The following is a 5,887-nucleotide window of genomic DNA, read 5'->3' as shown; positions in this document are numbered from 1 at the left end:
ATATCATCTACTGCCCCACGTCTGTCTGCTCCTATTGACTACTGGCTACGAACTGCGTATAATCTAATAGTCGCAATCGTCCTGTGAGATCCTTAACCGTCCGGATCTTACACCATTGTTTTAATTTGGTTCACTCGTTATTAGTTTGGGTTATGGTAATGGGCCATGGTGAGACCTTACAGGCTCAGAAACGTCGCTGCCGTCGTCAGTTCACCCTGGTTAAGTTTTACTGATGTGACAGATGATTCAACAGTGAAAAATATACCGTAAGTTTGCGATAAACTCTCAGTCACTAAATTGGCTTTACCATGAGTTTTAGTTCACCTCTTAGTTCTTAACGTCCTTCGGTTGTACATGCTACACAGAGGCAATCTCATATTCTAGTTTGGGCGCTATTCAGGAGGTTGAGGTAGTTAACAACACGACATTAATCGTGAGGCCCAGATTTATTGGTGACTTTGTGAGTAGTGCCCTATAAATGAAACTGGCGTGTTGGCCATCCGGTCACAGCCATCCTTCCTCGTTTTTCTGAGGGAGATACAGCGTCAGCCTGGAACAGTTTTGTACTGTTCTGTTTGTCTGCGGGTGATCTGGTATTTTGCTTTGCTCCGTTTAGTAATCACTCTTTGCACTTCGCAATACTGAGAGATTTTCTCCGTGTAACTGGCCTTCTGTCGAAACAACTTATCAAGAGTGATATGGGACTGATGACATATGCATCGGGTCTAGGGACGCAAACCTGATACCGAAACAGCAGAGATGTGTTAGGAGATCTTTTTTGGTGAGTAGCGTCGTATGGACTGGATAATTCCTGATTCAATTAAAATACGGAGTTATAAATCAGCCTGTATCGTTGTTAGAAGACGCAACCTGCTTAACGCCGGTACGGCTGTGGCAACCTAAAGGTTTAGAGTTTCTTTTAAAGCTTTGAGGCCAATGGTTGAATTGGGACTAAGTGCGTTGACATCCTAGAATATTTAAAGTATAAATGAGCGCTCACAGTAAATGGTAGCGAACTGGTTTAAAGGACTTGCTGTCTGACGGTTTGTGTGATGAGAATTGTGTCTGTGAAGATTGTTTCACATGTCATCTTTTCGGTTAAGCTCTGGGAGTACCCGGTCTTTCGAACTAGGGTGGCGGTGTATACGTCCAGAGTCGGTGACTTGCGGTCTGGACCGGGCAGCTGGTGTATGAAGGCGAAAGTCTGGAATGTATATAAACTGGTGCCGAGCTACAAATGGTCATTCCTCGCTTGCTCCTCTTGCGGTCCGGGTGCCCACGACGTGCAGGACGCCGCCACCACGGTTGCAACGACGGTGCGGCCAGTTAGGGTGGTTAAATGTGGTAGAATGTCATGTAGGTTCCCAGGATGTATCCTCGGACGAACAGAATATTGGTGAAGCGCCTTCTCCCTGGAATGCTGATCAAAAATGTCGTCGGTAGGTTGATTTTTTGCACACAGTCATGCAAATGACTTATATTTAGGTACGCTGATTTTAACTACCGATCGTTCATGCGTGTCGTTCACCGAAACAGTCGCCCTGTAATGATTAGTTTTTATATATGCAACACTCGCATGACCTGCGTACGTCTGACTGCCAAATGTATGCTGCGAATCGACGTGTGAGTGCTCGGCAGGAGCGCGTTGTGTTTGGATTGTTGCGATATCTTAAGTCATCCATGGAAATCCGAGACTCTCCGGATGAACGATTGAATAGACTAGACCGGTGATGGTGTGCGGATTCTGCGCGATAAACTATGCCGCTTGGATTATCCTGTATGTGATCTGCAAGGTATCCGAAATCGGGTGCGCCCATTTGGACACATGGCTGTGTCTGTTTGTGATGATGGGAGTTTGAATGTTCTCTCTCCTGCTTCCGTCCATCTGCGTGGTTTGCTTCCAATGTATGGTGATGCAGTTCAGGCAGATTCAACCTAACCTCTCCAATGCTACCACACGCAGATGTGGGAAGTGGGTGGGCTTTTCTGCCGTAAAATCCATCCCCTCCTCTGGCCATTTCCATTCCGTTGCCTTGCACTAATTCTTTTCCCATTTACTTTCCAGGCACAACTGTGGAACACATTTTTAATGGTTCTGTTATTTGCTGGCAATCAATCATAATAAAATTGTTTTCCTAAACTTGGTTCCATAATTCCCGACAACGCAAGCGTCACGGCCTTCAAGGCATCCAGGCCTTGAGTTGAAGACCAGCTTGTGTAGGTGATAAAAGAGGGGCGTAATTTTCCGGTCTCTTTTATAGCCTCAGAGTGGTCCCGAAACCTTCTAGAACAGCCTCTAACAGCTTACGTCTAGCATTGTGTACGATAGCCCGGCAGCCTAACTGTGCCTGAGACACTTATTGCGCTTCATGGGTGTTTCACGCTACGGTGTTACTAGTTACGCAATCGACAAATATTCAATCCGAAGATTCTACGACAGGGGCGCACCGTCTGTTATTACATAGTATGTAGAGTCGCCAACGGAAACGGAGCGAGTGAGTTCCAGCCACAACTGAGTTTCAGGGTTCAAAAACTACATTTATGACGTAAGTTGCTGTTGCTTTAGGTATAGCTGATATGCGTCGTCAACAGTCGCATCAGAAGGTTGGGGCAATAGTGGCATTCCAATCTTAGCGTTCATTGCTCACTAAATACGTCAATAGCTGCCTACATTATTTTGTGTACTCAGATGATTGGTACTCAGAGCTGCAGCTCTGGCATAACCACAGACACTGTCGTTGACCCGTTGGCTCCGACGGACGCACCGATAGTTCTTTCATTATAAACCAAAGTTAGGACTGCAGCCCTAACATGGACATGTCCATGAATACACCGGATCTTGCACCTAGGGTAGTCAATGAATATATCGGGTGCCTTAGCTACCGAACACAAATCCGAGGATGCATGGCCTTCAACTGATTCATTGAGGGGAACATATATTATTCTGCGTAGGCTATTCCTTTAATTCAAACAGCCAATACACCAGCGTCAGCTGCTTAATCTGGGCTGATCTGACTAATTACTTTTTGTTACCGCCAGTTCTCCCAAATATCATCTTCTTTTGGAGATATAGTTAACTTAAGGAACAAAACATAGGATTACACTCTTGACGACCAAGCTATTTAAAACTACCGTGAATCGTACACTCTTCGCGTTTATTATATTTGAAAATCTGATAACAATGTAAATTTTCCAAAGGGACAACGGCATCATAATTCTCCGCTACGTTTGAGAGGGTAAACCATAAACCAACGAATCGCCATGTTGCTTTAGCGTGGGATGTCAGTAAGTCAGCGGTATTCGACGTTCGAGGGGACGGCACACGTCAGTTCTGAAATGTGCAGATATACGGACTGGTATTAATGAATCCACACAGTATACACAGCACACATGCGCACAGGTCGGGTGGTACAGGGAAGAAGGCCGGAGTGTAGCAACAACGCACGTGTATTAACCCGAACCGAAACCGGACGAAGGGGGGTGTACAATCCAAGGGGGCCGGTCAAGGTCAGTCCGGGGGGGTATACAAGCAGGATACTCTTCCCTGTCCAGGGCCCGTGGTGCCTCGTCCGTGGTACCTGTAATAGGGGAAGAGAGGGAGGGAGAGGCACACATAATGTCATATGATAGGCGTACAATCAGGTACAGTCGGGTTTCAAATGCGTTACATTGCCACTTTTGAATGTTCCCGCCATCTAGGTATCAACCAATCAGAATGGGGATGACGCCGCAAGTCGCGTGATCACGTATACGTCTCTCTTCGAAAAGTAAACACTTGATTTCCCGCACTATTGGTAGCTTGGAAATGACATAGCAAATGTAGACGTACCAGAGTGGTATCCAGATTACGTTTACTGCATTTCTAACAAGTTTTAATCTACTTGATTGTTGTTGTAAACGATTCAATAGCCGAGCGTATGAAATTCCATTCCATGGAGCAAAACCTCCTCTTATCTATAAATTTGGTTACCTTAGAAATTGCAGTGCCCGACTTAGGTCATCGCGGAAGTCATCATTTACACGTCGCATGCTGTCCATGTCATTCGCGCCTTTTCTTCATTTTGTGCACGAGTGCACAATTGTAAGCTATCTTCTGTCTTACTCAAATAGGTATTCGCTCTTGGGTTCTCCCAATACAGTCTACCTCAGTCGATGGCTACCCGGTTTGCTTAAGTGAACACTTGTCTTCAACCCCGTCTCAAAGCCGGTTGTTTCGCCGGTAAACCGCCACCTAAACAAACTCCCCCTGTCCAGGGCTTCCTTCCCCAACGTAAACAAACAGCCGAAAGTTCAAAGTAGTTGGAAGTCGCGAAACGCCCGTAGTGGCAAGCAGACAGTTGATGAGTCACCAGAGGGGCACAATTTTGTCAACTGGGGCATTTGTCATAAAAACTGTCTCAAACAAATTGTCCATCAAACCGTACACGCTCATGAGATAATTTGCAATGTGCATGAGATCGTATTTGCTGCACGGTCCTACAGTTCTGGAGGGGAATATACGTATAGAAAAATCGTGCCCACAAATACACCAGAACTTAAAATGTCACAGCGAAGAGGTGCTTGAAGTTATCAAAAATATTCATTATGGAACGGAATAAAGTGCGGACACACATGCTCTTTGAATCACAGTTCAAACTTATTAAGCATCACGCTCTTCGTGGGTCTGAGCTGATAGGAAGATGGTGAGAATAAATCAGGCGTTACGGGGATGGATATCAAAAAAGTGCTAGAGAGCTGGTTCTCTTCAAACACGTCCGTCTTGATGTAACATGAAAAATTGTCTCGAAAAGAATTCGTCGTTTCACGGATGATTCGATGCAACTTATTTCAGTCCGGGAGCAACAACGACATAACTCACACTGAACATGTCCAAAAAGCTGCTAAGAAAATAGCTAGCGACCGTAGCTCCATTGCTGATCAGACGTGACTCGCGGCGTTATACCGCTTTCCTTTGGAGTATCGTCACTCTCGAGGAGACCTTTGTACTTAATTATGCCCTATTCGAACAAGGTTCGGTCATGGTTGTGCGTTCATGTACCTGCCACCACTCATGTAACACGGGTGCCTTGCTCATCGTCGGTGGTCTTTTATCGGAAAATCAATAAAAGAGCACAGTTGTTTTCTGCTTGTCGCTGCTGGGCTGCACTGGCAAAGCTATGGGCCACAGACGATGAAAAAAGAAAAGAGGCTTTCGTCCGTTTACCAAAAAATTAGTAAAAATGATGGTATAGTTTGAAGACGCTGTGATTCCCATGGCTTACATCGACTTGTGGCGCTGTAGGTGCCTTCATCATGATTGGGGTTATACGGCATCGAAGCTTACTTGGTCGATTACGCAAAATACACATCTACATACTACTTCCAGAAGTAAACATACATTCTGAGAATATAAACAACGATTCCTGACCCTCAACTACCAGCGCGCAAGGCTAGTACCCAATGCTAATTGGTTCGCTGTATACCACCTGTTAACATGAAGCTGATAGCTGTGCTCTGGGGACTGGTTACTATTACTCTTGCGCTTACTTTCGCTCCTAGGTCGCGGTACTGCCCAACTCAGGTACTAAATACCAGACGATCTAGTCCGTCATCCCGGAAGTTCACTCCCGGCAGTCCTTACGCGTTTGATTTCCTTAACCACACCACCTATCTGTGAGCTTGTACCGGTTTGCACCAGATATCTTGTACTTTGTTATGTTAGCAAACCCCACCCTAGCTTGGTTCCTAGTCTACTAAGTACAAATCTATCCATATCATATCTTATATAGTCACTTGTTACCTCCGCTCTAATAGTGGTAGACAGCACGCCTTCCCCTCTCTCTCTCTCTCTCTCTCTCTATATATATATATATATATATATATATATATATGCTGTCGGTAAAACCAT

Source organism: Opisthorchis viverrini (assembly GCF_000715545.1).
Source record: "Opisthorchis viverrini unplaced genomic scaffold opera_v5_1, whole genome shotgun sequence".
In the NCBI taxonomy this organism is placed as follows: Eukaryota; Metazoa; Platyhelminthes; class Trematoda; order Opisthorchiida; family Opisthorchiidae; genus Opisthorchis; species Opisthorchis viverrini.
Note: the sequence above shows the minus strand (reverse complement) of the source record.